Genomic DNA, 17,942 nt, shown 5'->3' with positions numbered 1-17,942 from the left:
AACAAATCACATTGGCTGAGCAACTGGAGTGTCTATTCAGTGATTAGTCTCAGGTTTTACACAGAAAAATTCATGCCACTTATAAGAGACAGGGTTTTGTCAACTTGCCCAAAATATTCTGAATCCAATAAGCTTAGATCTATCAGTAGTCCTGCTGTGCAGTCTTGAGATAACACTGTTGACAGGCATTAACCCTTTGTTTGCTGTATCGTAGAGAAGTCTAGGGTATCCCTGAGGGGAAGGGATGGGGCCCAGGGTTGGAGGGGATACAGTAGCTTTTTAGGAACAGTGTAGAAATACATGAATAGTTTACCAACATGTAAGGTCCTATCAATACGTGCAGACTGATTATCAGCCCTGAGATAACTAAGAAGCAAAACTGATCACACAGGTAATTTCAACTTGAAGTCATTAGAGCTTTTTAATCTTAGAATGATAAGTGGTAGCATATTTTTTTTCCTTTTATTTGTGTGTAAATATATACATACTGAACATATTTTGCATTGTTTCAGGATCCGTTTCAACTAGGGGAGAACCAAAACAGGTGAAAGGCCACATGCTTGTGACCTTAAATTCCATTCAGGGAAATAAATTGTGTATCTCTAAAACAACTGCTAATAATTACTAACATCTGAGTACAGCAATGAGAAAAGAAAAAGTAAATTTTATATGAATGCTGGTAGAACCAAGCTCAAGGGAGTGATCAGGATGGCATAATGTTATTTTAAAAAGGGTATTAGAGGTGCCTGGGTGGCTTAGTCAGTTAAGAGCCAACTTTAGCTCAGGTTATGATCTCATGGTTCACGAGTTTCAGCCCACCTTGGGCTCCGTGCAGACAGCTTGGAGCCTAGAGCCTGCTTTGGATTCTATGTCTCCCTCTCTCCCTGTCCCTCTCCTGCTCATGCTCTGTCTCTCTCTGTCTCAATAATAAATAAATAAACTTTAAAAAATAAACAAATAAATAAATAAAAAGGCTTTCAGAGGCGAGACCGGTACTGAAAATAGGGCATTAATGGAAATACTTTCTTTATAAATATCATGGAAACTATTTGTCCTCCATGCTCACATTTTGTCACTAAGTAAATAATAGTGAAACTTTATAGTTGGTAGAGTAAAGCAAGCCCTTGGCTCAAGAAACCAGAATCCTATGCCTTTCTCTGTGATACTTAGTGGTGGGACCCCAGAAAAACAATTTCCCGTTTTTGGGGTGTGTGTGTATGTGTGTGTGCGTGTGTTTAATTTTAATTTATTTTTGAAGAAGAAAGATAGAGCATGAGTGGGGGAGGAGCAGAGAGAGAGGGGGACACAGGATCCAAAGCAGGCTCCAGGCTCTGAGCTGTCAGCACAGAGCCCGACGCGGGGCTGGAACCCACAAACTGTGAGATCATGACCTGAGCCAAAGTCGGACAATCAACCGACTGAGCCACCCAGGTGCCCCTGGATTACCGGCTTTCTAACGTCTCCTCCACATCCAGGAGTCTAATCTATCAATTCTAAGAGTCTAAAGCCTCTGGCTGAAGAACAAGCCAGCACTAACACAAAGCAGTTAGTATGTTTGAGCCACAAAGGAACAGATGAAGATGAAGAATTCCCTGCAGGGCTCTGACAGCAGCATTTTGAAGAATGGATAATGCATACTACGTCCTGCTCCCTCATCCAACACAGAACAGGTTTCTCTGCCAACAGTTCACCCCGTAATCACCACTCCCCTATCAACATCTCCTCACTGTCCACCAATCATGACATCAGTATTGATACCACTGCAGGTTTTGATAATAGTATTTATAGCACAACCACTGATATCTTTTAAAAAAGCAGTAATTCCATTTAATTTCCTGAATTCTAAATATGATTACACTGGATATAGTTGCTACAGTACTCAATCACGTTTTTTTTTTTTTTATCTAAACTACCATTTGAAAAGAACATCTAACCCGTCCCAAGTATGGAAATGTAAGAAAATAATTTTCTGTCTCTCTTTCCTGATAAGACCTACTGTCTCTAAATTACAAATATAAATGCCAATTGACTCAAACCATGCTCTGTTAACTTTTGGAAAGTAAAAGAGGAAAATGAGCTAATTTCCTATGAGTGAGCTAAACTTGTACTCTTTACAATAATAATTTTTTTTTACTTGTAGTAAATGCTGTAATCTATCACTTTGTGTACATTTTCCTTATTTATTTAGCTCATATTTATTTGATAAATGAGAATTTCCTCAAGCTAATACTCCTAATCAAAATCCATTATTTTAATCAAAAGTCAGAGTATAGAATTCTTTTATAACCTTTTTTGAATTCCAAATGCTCACTAATTTAGAAAAGGGGTCTTTTCTGAATGTGTCCCCATATTTACCAAACATTTGTATAGACACTGAGACATGCTGAGTGATCTCAGTATCTATAATGATAAAACCAAACACTTAGCAAACTGAGTACAGTTGACTGGAAGGTCCCAAAACACACATATTTTCCATTTGAGCCAAGGATTCACTGTTTTCCTATTTTTACTGCATAACCTGGCTTTGGTTACCTCTAAGAGTACAATCATTAAGATGCAGGAGGTTTGGAATACCTAATACCCAGGACTAAAAGCTAAGGACAGAAATATTTTGTAGCTAATTTTAGTAAACTCCATACCTTCCTTTTTCTTTTTCTTTTTTTTTAATCTTCCTATCTCTTTATTTCCTTTTAGTGAGAGCGATTATATCCTTAGCATAGAAATGAGTGTTTCTGTTTCATGGGCAAGAAAGAAAAGACAAGTGAAGAAACTCAACGAGAGGAAAAACATCCATGGAACAGAGCAGTGTCATCCAGAAAAGACAAGGAAGTCAAGCTAAGTACCCCAATTTTGCAACAAAACAGAAGAAACAAACTAAATCATGCAGAGCCAAGAAGGGGCCTTCACATTTAGTTCTGAGAGACCAATATGCAGTTCCCCAACATTCAAAGACTGGACTGAATTTTCCAACTTATAATCAAAGGCTCAGTACTAAATATACCTCCCTTTGTTATGCTGCTCTCTCCTTGCATTTATTTCCAGCAAATTTAGACAAAGTAAAAAGCATCTTAGGGGCACCTGGGTGGCTCAGTTGGCTGAGCATCGAGCTCTTGATCTCAGCTCAGGTCTTGATCTCAGGGTCAAGAGTTCAAGCCCTGCATTGGCCTCCGTGCTGAGCATGAAGCCTACTTAGGGGGGAAAAAAGGGATTTTAGACTCTTACTTTCTAACTTCCAGCAAGAAAAATCTTAATTTTGGTTTTACAGTTATCCCTATTTGAATCCCTATGGTTCCCAACACAGGATGCTTATTCTTACCAACAGTCTGACAGGAACAGATGAGCATCTGAATTCCTTTTGCAAGCTGGCTCTGTACACAGATACTGAACAAATGCTTTTGAAGATAATGTTATTGGAAGAGGAAAGTTTAAAAAGTAGTAGAATAGCAGGATGTATGAACAGTAGTGTGGCTTGAGAGGAGTCAGGAAGCAACCTTTCCTTTTTGGCAGTGGTCTGACCGTAGCAGAATCCTGTGTCCAGTCTTCACAGTTCAAATGAATGTGAAGAAATGTGAGAGGAGCTAGAAGAGAGCAAAAAAGTAAAATACAATGAGGAAAAAAAAATTCAGAACTGCTATTTGGAAAAAAGATTAAAGATACGAAGACTGTATAATCTGGAAAAGCAAAGCCTTTGGGGAAATTTAATTAGAAGAGTCATAGTGAATAAAAAGTCAACCAAATTATTCTTCATCTTGACCAAGGAAACAATAAGAGAAAATGTGCTAAAATTAGAATGAGGGCAACAGAGCTTGGTTAGGCACAACGAAGAAACTCTTGGCCTTGACATTGAAACTTTGGAATACACTGCCAAAAAAAGAGTGGTGAAATTTCTTGGAAACATCAATAACAGTCTGTACTAATTGATGAAGGCATTTCTCTGCTGCAAGAAAAAAAATAAATCAGATTAACTTCAAGAAGTCCCAGTACTGGGGCATATTTAAAAGAATTTAGCTACCTAAAAAGTAAGGTCAGATTAAAAGTTCTCTAGCCCAAAACATTTTGTTCACAAACAAAATAGGTCTCTGACACCTCTGAGTTTTATTTGATTACATTTAAGCAGCCTGAAGTTTGCATTACAATTTTAAAAAATTATTTTTATAAAGTATCCTTGTCTCTGTTTCTTGCACCAGAGTGTTTTCAGCAACCAGGATGCTTTAGGGTCCTGTGGTTATGAAAAAAGACAAGGACATTCTGATTTATATAAAGAATATGAGATATCCAAATTGACTTTCTGATCAAGGCTTCTATAAGACTATTTCCCATTTCTATAACCATGGCCCCTTCTCAAATTAATTTCCTTCACTTCATTAATAGCCTACCTTGTGTGTTTTTCTAAGTCCTGAGTGAGCAAAACATGGAGGAGAGTAAAACAGATGAACATAAGAAGGAAGCAAGAACAATATCAGGAAGTATGAAAGAAGTAACTTGAACTTTATTTGGATGGGATGGGAGAGACATTAAATGATTCTGAGTAGAAAAGCTACATAATCCAGTATTTATTTTACTGAAATCATTCTGAAAGTGTGGAGAGTCTAAATGAGTAAGGGGAGACTGAATATGAGCTACGATCATGGCTTAAATATGGCACTCAAGATGGAGCATGTAAAGGGATTCCAGAAATATTTAAGGGGCATCGTGATTAATTGGATCAAAGATAGGGTTAGTGAATGAGAGAAAAATCAAGGACAATTCTCAATTATCTGACATAAAGAAAGACCAGGAAAGCAGAAATGCTTTTTTCCCACTCATTCAAGCCCACAAGCTCCAAGGGTGGGAAGATTGCTAGAAGTTATATGAACTCCTCAAATCCTTATTCTTTCTGGATCAAAGGTATTCAGTTGCACAAATAGTTGGATTGCCTTTAACATATTTCTGAAGCTTTTTTCTGAGATATCCTTGTTTAATCCTCAAAACAGTCCCATAAATTATTTCACAAATGAAGTCCCAGAGACACTGACTATAGAGTTAGTAAATGAGCACATAAGCCTAGAATCCAAATGCCCTGACTTGTTACACAGCACTTTAAGTTTTTGTAAAATCCTATTCCCAAAACTCAAGTGATTTTCTTCTCCCTAAAATACATCATTGCTAGCACAAATAAAAACTCCAACTATTCCGAATCTTATGTGAATAGTAAATCCACTCTTTATCTAATTTTCAGGTTTCGTGGCAACTCTACGATAAGCTGCTCTGGTGGTTTCTGCATTAGCACTCCCCCAGAGACTGTCTATAGAGCCATCATGCAGAGTTTTAATTGAATCTGCCTAATACCCTCCTGGAGATTAAAGGTAAGTGTTTCTAAGAGGAAAGAAAAGTAATAGAACAGAAGAGCTTAAGGTCAGGTTGTACAATTTCAAGAGAAAGAAATAGAACAATCATATAGCATTTACATTTATGGCAATAATAGCACATACCCTAGCACAAAAATACTTAATTCAGGGCTTATTCTCAGGGAAACTTTCTCAGAGATGGACAACAGGAAACCAAGAACAGCCATTCAGTCATTCGCTGAATGCCATCTACAATCATGAAATGAATCTCCTGAAATATTTAATTTCATGACTTCAGGCAGGTAAGGTCAAGGGAAAGAAAAGAAATCATAATTATTGTTAAACTGGATGAACTCTGACTCAACTGACCAAGGTGGTAGGCTGAAAATTCCTTAGAACTGTTCTTTTGTTTAGAACACTGTAATGACAGGTTTACTTATGAAAGAGAATATCAAATGGGCAAGAGTTTAAATAAAGAAAAAAGTAAATCTTCAGCAAAATAAATTAACAAAGGTATTCTATTCTCCCTTGGCAGACAAGGGGGACTGGGATTTTATGTCTTTGAATATTCTTTTTCTATGCCATTTACTTTCTTCCCTTTTTGAGGTTCACCAACTATATGTATAATTAATTAAAATTAATATATAATATAAATTATAATATAAAAATTATTGTTAATTAATACATATTATTTCCTTTGTGTTCCTTAGTACAATATATTCTACAACCATTTTTATGTCTTTGTTCTATCCTCTCTCTGAGATTGTATGTTAACATGAAAATTTCAGTCATGTAAGTTTTCATTTTTAATTGCTTCTAAATGTGGCTTTTATCTCTACATTATACTTTCCTGTTTGGCGATATTATTTACATACAATAAAATGTACCAATGTTCCATGTACAGTTGGATGAATTTCATGGATTATATTCAGCTATTCAGACATAACTATCACGTAATTGAAGATATAGAACAACTCTGTCTGTTCCTGTAAATCCTTTATGCCACATGTTGAGATGCTGTGAGATGATTCCCTTATGAGTCTTAGAATCCCTTTTGTTTAGCTGAGAGGGTTTACTGGGTCTTTAAATATTTCTAAGATTTTAACAAAACATCCAACAGTCACATCTTTGATCTTTACCCTGAGGCGATCTCTTACTCTGAGAAGCTTTTCCATTCTGGACAAATTGGGGATTAATTTTATTTTCCATTCAGGCAAGTTCTGGGTCTTATCACCTCTAAATTCTGCCTGCAAACTGAATAATCCCCATTTTATTTCCTCTCTGTCTTCCCATACTTTATCGTATATAGCTAAGAGAAGTCAATTGATAAGTTCAAAATCTTGCCTGGTAATCTTCTTAGCTACAATCATAAACTTATAGGTATATCCTCTATTTTCTAATTTCTTTCAGTAACAAATTTCGTCAATATTTTCACTTCCAACAATAAATTCACTTTTTTCACATCTTTGCCACTTTTTCAGCCACTGATTGCTGACCCACAGCAAAACCAATATTATATATTTTAGGCATTATTACAGTAGTACCCCACTTCTAGTATCAATTTCTATATCAGTTATCTATGCTACATATTAAACAATTATAGTATTTAGTGCCTGAAAACCAAGCCTATTCTATTTCTGTGTTATACTGTGAACCAGCAATTTGGGCTGAGCTCAGCTCAGTGGTTCTTCTGCTTGTCTTCCCTGAGACCATTTATGTGCCTGGACTGACCAGCACTGGGTATCTAAAATGATCTTACTCATATGATTCGCATGTTTGGTGGCTGGTGCCAGCTATCTGCAGCATCTCTGTCTCCAATTCATCTCTCAACCTCATGGAGGCCAACCTAGTGATCAGAAGTCTCACCCCACCACTTTTGCCACACTCTTATTAGTTAAGAAAGCAATTACAAGGCCAACCCTGATTCAACAGGTAGAAAATAACTCCATCTTATGATAGGAGGAAGAACAATGTCATGTTGCAAAAAGGATATTCACAAAGTGACAGAAGGAATTACTGCAGTCAACCTTTGCAAACAATCTGCTACTTCCCACAAATGTTCACATGTTGTACTTTCATTATCACTCAGTTCAAAGTATTTTTGAACTTACCTCTTGACCTCCTTTTTGACTATGTTATATTTAGAATAAATATTTAATTTACAAATATTTGGGGATTTTCTGGTTATCCCATTATATAGATTTCCAATTAAATTCATCTATGATAAAAGACCATATGTGATAAAATCCTAATTCTTTGAAATTTACAGAGCCTTGTTCTATGGCCTTGCAAATTGCCCATACTGGTGAACACTCAAGGTACACATGAAAAGAATATATATTCTATACTTCATTGAGTCTAATGCTCTATAAACATCAATTAGGTCAAATTAATTATAATTTTTAGTGATATCAAAATCTTTACTTACTGATACTTTGTCTACAATTTCTCTCAATTATTCAGAGAAGAAATATATTAGGTTTCTCCAGAGAAGCAGAACCATATATATATTTTTTAATGGAGGCTGAGAAGTTGATAATTTGTATCTACAAGCAAGCAACCCAGGAAAGCCTGTGGTACAGTTCGAATCTGAGCCCAAAGGCATTGAGAACCAGGAGTGCTGATGGTAGAAGTACCAGTCCAAGTTTAGAATAACCATGTCTTGGCTCAAGAAGTCAAGCAGAGAGAAGGAGTTCCATCTTCTCCACCATTTTGCTCCATTCAGGCGCTCAGTGGACTGGATGATGACCACCATATTGATGAACGCAATCTGCTTTACCCAGTCCACTATTCAAATGCTAATTTCTTCCAGAAACATCCTCACAAACACAGCCATAAGGATTTAATCAGATATCAGGGCACTTCAGAATTTTTATTAGGATATTGTTTTAATCATTCTTTCACCAGTTCTGTTTTCTCCTTGGTCTGGGGACATATCTCTGCAGCGTTCTGTGTTAAGAAGTCAACGTGCCTCAATCTAAAAGTTCTCTAGGCTACTATCTGAAAACACCTCACCCTCACTTTACTCTTCCTCCCAGCATTCTCTCTTAACAAGGAGGTAGAACTCAGATGTAAGAAACTAGTTATTATCACATTTCCCTCTTTCGTTTGGAACTTTGTTCTATTCGCTGGTTGCCCATCCATCTCTCTGGGTCACATCACTTTAATCGAATAATAGTTGCATGGTTCCTTTCTAGACTTTAACATTCACTTTACTGTTTTCTGCTAAAAATAAGAGAAAGTAGGTTGGCACTAAGCACGATCTCTCTCATTTCAGTCCACTTTCCATACTATTTGACAGGTTTGTGACAAAGTTTGGGGCTTAGGAATTCAGCCCTTTCCTTTTCCATTGAAAATAAAGAGGAATTTCACTCCTCCCCAGCCATTCCCACATATTGGTTTTGTTTCTTTGACAGTTTCTGAGCAAATGAAATGGGGGAAAAAATGTCTTTTATCTACAATTTTTAACTAGAAGTTCATTCTTCAAAGAGACATATAATATTTAACTTGCAACTCAAAGCCAAGGATGTGACAGAATTAGGTTGCATGTCCAGAATACATATGTTTTTACACTTCGCACCCGGACAATTTAATCTGGAAAACTCTTTGAGGCTAATGTATTATCTAGCTTTACTCTGCAGCTTTCTAGAAATCAGGTTCCAATGTTAGCTAAATTACAACTGAGAACTGGGAATCCATTTCCTTCCAGAAATTATTCACAAGAAGAAACAAAGATTAGGTTGTTTCAAGTAGCTTCGTGTCTCCAACATGTCACTGTTGCAACCAACACTAGCACTGCATTCAGGGTTCATAAAACCTGTAAAGGCTGTTTGTTCCCAGTAGAAGAGTTCAGTTAAAAGTAATCAATTGCTTTGTAATTAGACATTCCATATCCAAATTTAGCATACCACAGAGTTATATGCCCCCATGAAGCATTTTTTTTAAATCACAATATTCTAATTAATCTGAGTGATTTTTCCACATGCACACCCACTAATACATTCCAAAAATGAGAAATGCTTTTCACAGCATTTACTAAACATACACTAAGCACCTTCCATGTGAGGGTGAAAGGAGTACAGTTCAAGTCCATATTTCCAATTTAGCATTAAGTGAATTCTTTTTTATGCCTCCCAATTTAGCAGGCAAAGGAGAACTCTAAATGTTTCCAGTCTGTAATGAAGCAACTGTAACTAAGTATTTTTTAGGTGTAGAGGGTTATTCTTATCGGACACAAACAGAAATTTCTAAAACAGTCAAAGAATTCTTTTTCATATTTATCTTTGGTCAGTAGAGACTAACTAATTAACTCTTAGTGAGTTTACCTCATATAGAGTAAGGTGATTGCAAAGGTATCATTAAATCTCCATTTCTAAGAAGTCTGTCTATGTGCCCACCACTTTCTTCTCACTAGTTACTGCCAGATGGATGGCAGCAAAGAAAACATGTTTGTCACCAAAAATGCAGTTGGGGGCAGGGAAGATATATACCAAGAGCCTCTTTAATGGTTATATAAACCTTGATCTCTAAACTCTGCTCTTTCTAACCTTGGAAAGGTCAAGCATCCTTGTATCTCAAAAGGAAACTACAGGGACAACATAACCCTCAGGAGCATAATATTCTGCATTAGCTGGTAACATCCTTTCAAGACTAATTTCCACACCAGGACAAATAAACATACATAGTAAAGAGAAAATTCCACAGTTCTCACATCGAGAATTTATGGTCCCAAATGAGCAATTCAATTACTGGCCTAAGGAAGGCTCCTTTGAAAATAAAGGCTCCTTTGGAAAGGCCCCCAAAATTGATTTTAACCTCTGACTTCTCAAGTTCTCCACCTCATATCAAATAATATCAGGTCCTCACACACAAGATGTTGCTACAGCTTCTAAGAGAAAAAGATAACAATTTTTCACAAGCTCACTTTCATCTCATTCTGCAACCTGCTCATGACACCCAGGGAGAAATAAAAATCTGTCCTCCACTTATCTGGTAACTGCCCAATTTCTCAGACATTCATAAACTCTGCACCAGAGAATCATCCTGCTTCTGGCTGTTAGAGTACATCATCAGAGTTGTGTAAAGACAACTCACAACACAATCTTCAGGGTCCAAGATTTTTAAAGATACCTACAAAGTCACTTTTTCCTTTCTACTTCTTCCTTACTAGTAGGATCTTTGTTTTACTCAATTTGAATTGGGCTGTGAGCCCTAAGCAGTGGTCGATCCAGGCTGCAGTTGTTACCTTTCTTCTGTGCCACTTAAATCATCTGTCCTCCATCCTCCACCTCCCTAGGAACAATTTTCCTACCCCAAAGAGTCACAGTATATATTAAGTCAGGTTCATGGTGAAATAACTTCACCGAAAGGTTGCTGTCAATGAAGGAAGGAAAAGCCCTTCTTCTTTATTGTCCATCAGATCTATCATGGCACATTTCCTGCAAGCATTTTTGTTCCTGGTTTTGTTTTCAGCAAATCCTATTCTAATATAATTGGTGCCCATTTTTAACATGGATATGAAGGAATTTGGTGGGTACACATTGTAATACTGGAGCAAACTCTTCCAGTTAGAAGTACTTCCCTTTGTTTATATATTTGCCAAGTGCAAAGAAAAGTGTTGACCCGTTTTAGTCGAAATAAAAGAGGCTCAGTACACTTACTGTGCCTGAAACATCATGCACAGCAACAGAAATAGGTCCAACCTGCAGTGCCTTCAGAGAGCCTACTGTTTCTTACAAACTGTGGCATAGTCATCAGTAAGTCTGACATCCAGATCTCAGAATGCAACCCAAAAAATGAAGTTCAGAGGCTAATGGTCTGATGGAGAAGTAACATAGACTTCTCTTCTCAGTAAAGACCCAAAATACAGCATTGTCTTTGTTTAAGCACAAGTGGGATCCTAACACCAAACCACCCTGAATTTGTCCTCATGTATCATACTGAGCATCCTATGTAATTATTCTTCCACTTGGAAGCTAGGACAGAGAATGGAGAAGTCCATTACTGGCATAGTGTTAAATAACAAAAGGTGTGGATCAGCTGTAACCTTTTGGCAACTTTAGTTGAGATGACAAAGAGTCAATATAGGCCAAGAATTAAGATTACTGAAAAATAAGCAAGCTCTCTCTCTTGTACGCTCACTCTCTCTCCATGTGTGTATGTGTGTGTGTGTGTGTGTGTGTGTGTGTGTGTGTGTTTGTGTATATGCTTATATATATGTATCTGAAATCATTCAGACTGATGTAACTGAATACCAATGACTGGGTGGCTTATCAACAACAAAAATTTGTTTCTCACAGTTCTGGAAGCTGAGAAGTCTAAGATCAGGGTATTTATCGACAGATTTAGTTTCTAGTGAGAGACACGTCCTATTTCACAGACAGTTGTTTGCTAGCTGTGTCCTTATATAGCAGAGAGGAGAGGGAACTCTCTGGGGATTCCTTTTGTAATGAAACTAATCCATTCATGAGGGCTCCACTCTCATGACCTAATCAGCTCCCAAAGGCCCCATCTTCAAATACTATCATATTGGGGATTAGGTTTCAACATATGAATTTAGAGGGAGGGTAGGGATACGATTATTCAGTCTCTAGCAATATTTATATAAACATATTTTTTAATTACACAGGTAAACCATGACTACATATTAAAGTATTAAAACTTTTCAGATAAGATCAAAATGCCTTTTAATTGACAATTTGGCCTAGCTTGTCCCTGTATCTCCCCAAAGATAACTTCTACTCTTATAGCTTCCATTCTCATCTTCTTGGAACGCTGCCACCTCAGTGTTATGAAGAAGGCCAGGCCACCTTACCAGAGGATGGGTGATCACATGGAGAACTGAGGAGTCTCAGCCAACATCCAGTACCAACTGCTGCACATTTGGGTGAGGACAACTTGGACCCTCCAGCCACAGAGAAGCTTTCAGATAACTGCAGCTTGAGTGATCCCAGGTGAAACCAGGATCAGACTATCCCAGGTTACCAACCTATGGATGATGACAAATAATAAGCGACTGCTTGGAACGGGGAGGTCTGTTACACAACAGATAAATGAAATCTATCCTTTGTCCATTTTCTATTAGGCTAGTGATTTCTCCTTCTTAAGTTGTCGTTTTAATTTTTTATTCTGAAACCTATTCCTTCTTAATAATAATTTTCACAGATAACAGGGTTATTGCAAGGAACTGGCTTATGCAATTGTTGAGGCTGCCTAGATAAGACCAAAATCCATAGTGTGGGTCTCTCCAAATGAACTGAAATTGTAGTCCATGGCATGGAATTTCCTCTCCTTCAAGGAAATTTCGGTTCTGCTCTTAAGGCCTTCAAAGAATTAAATCAGGCCCATTCACATAATCTAAAATTACCTCCTTTACTTAAAAGTCAGCTAATTAGGACTTTAATAAGATCTTCAGAATACCTTCATAGCAGCACCTAGATTCATGTTTGTTTGAATAATGGGGATCAGAGCCTACCTACCTAAGTGGACATATAAAATTGATCACTATACTTGTTTTTAAATTTATATGGTGTCTTAAAGAAACCCTTGTGCACTATTGTTAGGAATTCAAAATGGTGCAGCCACTGTGGAAAACAATATGGAGGTTCCTCAAAAAATTAAAAATAGAACTACCCTACAATCTAGTAATCTCACCACTGGGGACTTACCCAAAGAATACAAAAACACTAATTCAAAAAGATACATGCACCACTATTATTACAGCATTATTTGCAATAGCCAAATTATGAATATGACCCAAGTGCTCATCAATAGATGAATGGATAAAGATGTGGTGTATATATATATATATATATATATATATATATATATATATATATACAATGGAATATTACTCAGCCATAAAAAAGAAAAAATCTTGCCGTTTGCAACAACCTGGATGGATCCGGAGGGCATAATGCTAATTAGAATAAGTCAGTCAGAGAAAAGACAAATACCATATGATTTCACTCATATGTGGAATTTAAGAAACAAAACAAAGAAAAACAGAAGTAAGCCAAAAAACAGACTCTTAACTATAGACAACAAACTGGTGGTTACCAGAGGGGAGGGGAGTAGGGGGATGGGTGAAACAAGTGAAGGGGATTAAGAGTGCACTTACCACAAAGAGCACTGACTAATGTATAGAATTATTGAATCATTATACTATACATTTGAAACTAACATAACACTGTGTGTTAACTATACTAGAATTAAAATAATAAATGAATGGATGGATGAATGAATGAATGAAAATTTATATGGTGTCTTTAGTCAACATTAAGATTTTAACATCTGCTCAGGTCATGATCTCATGGTCATGAGATCCAGCCCCAAGTCTGGCTCTGTGCTAAGTGTAGACCCTAGTTAGGATTTTCTCTTGCCCTCTCCCTTTGCTCCAACCCCACATGTTCCTGTGTGTGTGTGTGTGTGTGTGTGTGTGTGTGTGTGCATGTGTGTGCGTGTGTGTGTTTGCTCTCAAAAATAAATAATTTAAAATTTTAAGCTTTTAATTCTAATGTGATATGATTTATCAATATTCTTCTTTATGTTTTCTGATATTATGTTTAAAAACCACTCCTTTTGCCCATGTTTCTAAACAAAATCTATTATATTTATAGTCTTTGTGGGCTTGTTTGCTTTTTTAAGGTCTTTATATTATTATTACGTACTTTATCTACCTGCCTTTTTTTTAATGACTGGTGTATGGTAGGAAAACTAACTTTTCTCCCAAAATGGATGGCCAAATGTCCCAACGTGATTTTTTAAAAAATTAACCTTTTAACCATTCATTTGAAATGCCATGTTGCTTATAAGTGGAGGTTTCATTGGAATATTATTCCTATTTTTCACCTTTTCATACAAGACTTGGCCAATATTTCCTTCACATTACGAATCAAGATCAATTCATTGATCAGAAAGACAGGGCAGTTGTGCCATCCTGAGTATTTAGAGGAGCTGGTGCTCTGCTCCTTAATTTGTGTATGCATATGTCAGTTAAGCATTAGAAACAAGCTTTTTGGATCATACAGAATGGATTATTGTGAAGGTATTACTGCTGTGTGACTCTCAGTATAAGAAAAATAAGAGTGTGGCTCAGTCATTAGCATCTGATTTGGGCTCAGGTCATGATCTTACTGTTCATAAGTTCAAGCCTTGCTTGGTGTGAGCTCAAGCCCAGCATCAGGTGAGCTTGAGGCCCACTTCAGGTGAACCCTGCTTTTCTCTCTCTCTCTCTCTCTCTCTCTCTCTCTCTCTCTCTCTCTCCCCCTCTCTCACTTGCACTCTCTCTCTCTCAAAAAGAAAGAAAGAAAGAAAGAAAGAAAGAAAGAAAGAAAGAAGAAAAGAAGAAGAAAAAGAAAACCAAAGACAGAAGAATGAAGTGGGGCAGATAATTATGCAGAGATAAGAAATGGCAATCAGTCCATGTTGGCTTTCTCCTTTCTTATCCCAGACCCTCCAGAGGCTTATCTTCATTCTGGCCCTGAAGTCCCATGAAAAATCTATTAAGATCTTATTAATAGTTCCCCGTTTTATAAGTAGAATGAATACACTTTTATTGCCATAGATGTCCTCATCTTATTCAAATGGAAGCTTGTTGGTTTATTAAAAAGGCACACAAGAGAAAAGCTTACTAGATACAAACATTCAGTGAGTCTTGGGAATCTGATGGTGTGCTTTACAACAGGAAGAGTGCCTATTAATAAATTGAATTATTTAAATCACAGATTATTAAAGAGTTTCTACCTAGCTCCCAACAGATAAACTCTGATTTCCCGTGGTAACAACGTCATGCTAGGTATTATTATTTTATTTTTTGTATATATAAGACATATCAAAAAGGTGTATAAAACATAAATGTACAGATTTATAAAGTGACACACATGTAACCTACACACAGGTCAAAAAACAGAATATTAGCAGAACCCGAGAAGCCTCCATAATGTTCCCTCCCAATTACTATAGCCCTCTGCTCCCCAAAATCAGTCACTATGCTTTCTTCTAGCATTGTAATATAATTTTGCCTGTTGCCAAACTTTATATAAATGGAATCTGGAACTACTGCCTTTCTTCTTTTCCCTAATATATGTTTCTGAGATTAATCCACTACAATTTGTAGCAGTAGGTCATTAATTTTCTCTGCTATAAAGTATGTCTTTGTATGAATATAACTCAATTTATATGTTCACTCATTGCTGATGGAAATGGGATTGTTTGTAGCTTTGTGGCTATTATGAATAATGCTGAGATCAATATTTCTCTAATATCTTTTGGTGAATATGGGTATGAGTTTCAGCTGCATTTTTACCTAGGAGTGAAATCCCTAGGTCACTAGGTTTGCTCAGCTTTGATAGATAACACCAAACTGCAGGACTACTTACATTCCTTTCTGGGCCCAGTGAAATGTGAAGTTTCAGAGTCTCTTGTTCAAAAATTATTAAGAATTTCAAGACAAATAGTAGACCATTAGAACAAGGGGGCGGCCCTTCCAATCTTAGGGCCCTCTGTGATTACATAGGGCACTCACCCACAAAGCTGGTCCTGCTAAATCATCTCCCAAAGTAGTTGTACCAATTCATATTCTTCAGTTTGTCATGTTGTTTGCATTCATGGAATTATTAGGCTTACAATAGGGCCACACATTTAATGATCGTAAGAGCTGGCCCTAGAATTCTCTCAGGAGAAAAGCTTTTGGGAAAAGATCTTGTTTGACAAAGCTCATAGAGTAAAGGGAGAGATTCTGAAAGAAAAACCAAGGCAACCAGCATGAATACTTGGTTTTATTCATGGGACAGTGTGAACAATGTATTTCCTTCTGAATGGAGTAGGAGAGGTAGGTGACAAGGTGCAGAGAAGGGAAGAAAAAAAAAGAGTGATATGAGTTTGGGTGGTGAAGAAAGCCCAGTGGCAGACTTTTATGAATAAGAGTTTGTAATGTTCAATTTTAGTTTGTTTACATTTACAAACTGTAAGCATTTCTCTCCATCTCCAATAAATAAATTTTCAGGATTGTGTGAGGATAGATTCTTTGTAGATATTGATACGGAGCAATGTGTCACATTTAAACAATGCTTTTTTAAAAAACAAAATTAGACAGCGTAGAAACAAAATTGCAACAGAGGCAATAAACTGGAATCCGAGGTGCCTATATGCCCATATGCCCTTGTGTGTTTTTGGAAGAGCTTAGACTTGCACAAAGCATAGAATATGGGTTTCAGCTGATTTTATTTGAAATCAGGGGTTGGGGTGCATGGGTGGCTCATTCGGTTAAGCATTCAACTCTTGGTTTCAGGTCAGTTCATGATCTCACGGTTCATGAGTTCGAGCCCCACATCAGGCTCTGCACTGACAGCTGTAGAGCCTGCTTGGGATTCCCTGTCTCCCTCTCTCTCTGCCCCTCCCTCACTATCTCTCTCTCTCTCTCTCAAAAAAAAATAAATATTTTAAAAAATGATAATAAAATCAGGGCTCATAAGCGTTATGGATAAGTAGTAGTTAACGTACTTCCATATCAATTGCCAGGCATAATACACACTGCATTAGTTCTCCTCTAAATAAATGTAACATGAAACAGGAAAACAGAACTCTGCCTTCTTGTCAAGATAGAACAGCAACCATTTTAACACTCAAAGGTTCCAGTACACCACTAGACACTGGGACAGCCCATACGTGGGGCGGCATTCCTGCACAAACATGACAAAACCCAGTGGAAAGACTATAGTGCCTAGGGGGATAAGATGGTGTCAACAACTAGTTTGATCAGTGAGGACCTAAGCAGTGATCAACCACATTTGATGAAAAGCAACACAATAATACACATGTGTGGACTGAGGGGGAGGAGAGGTATTTTCAGAGAACTGTATTCCTCAATAACAAATGAAAGTAACACCCACTAGAACACAAGTTATACACATTTTAGGAGCTTAAGAAGCTTCAAGTTACACTTTTTCTGATGTTGTAGGTTGGTTCTGTTTACACCTCCCAGCTGGAGTTTTTCATTTATCTTTGTATCCTTGGCCTTTCACATAGCACCTGGCACATATTAGTCACTTAATAATGATTGCTAATTACCTGACTGATGAATTAAATGAGGTAATAAACTTTTATAAAGAACCACGAAAAGTTTTCTACCAATAAAAGTTATCTGAAATACCTAGCAAAATGAAAGGTGAGAAAGTAGGAAAGTTACCCAAAAACTAAAAGCATAGTTTATAAACAGTCAAGTGTAAAAAAAGAAATCTAGGCTCCAGTGGTTAGAGAGATGAATTTCAAGTCAGTATGAAGATTATCAGAACTGCAGGAATATAAAATGTGTCTGTGGGTAGACATTGCATTTTTATGAAAAAACAATGACAACCAATCCGAAAGAACTCTAAGTATGACTTTGGGCAAATAACTTAATCCATAAAAATCACAAACCTGGATCACCCTCACTGTGAGCTGTTTCTGCCTGTCCTCAGGTCACTGAACACTATTGCGAGAGACAGAGAGCTATTCAGACTGTACATATTACAAATCCATGCAGTCTAACTTCAAATGGGCCCTCCATACTCAGCAATCTTGTAATCCTGTCCACGGCAAGTTCAAAATTTCTTCTTTACTCACTTTCACCTGCCC

General features: G+C 37.1%; 1 protein-coding gene across 6 annotated transcripts in view; it reads right to left on the bottom strand.

The window, feature by feature from the left end:
- CHODL (chondrolectin) overlaps nt 1-17,942 on the bottom strand; it is a 574,497-nt gene that overhangs the window by 322,048 nt on the left and 234,507 nt on the right. For all 6 annotated transcript variants that reach the window (XM_047875558.1, XM_047875561.1, XM_047875556.1 and 3 more), the window contains one exon: nt 12,142-12,315. The gene's annotated coding sequence lies outside the window, so the exon portion shown is untranslated. The remainder of the gene's footprint in view (nt 1-12,141; nt 12,316-17,942) is intronic.

The sequence above is a fragment of the Prionailurus viverrinus genome, chromosome C2 (genome assembly GCF_022837055.1).
Source record: "Prionailurus viverrinus isolate Anna chromosome C2, UM_Priviv_1.0, whole genome shotgun sequence".
Taxonomy (NCBI): domain Eukaryota; kingdom Metazoa; phylum Chordata; class Mammalia; order Carnivora; family Felidae; genus Prionailurus; species Prionailurus viverrinus.
Note: the sequence above shows the minus strand (reverse complement) of the source record. Positions and strands in the feature narration are given on the sequence as shown.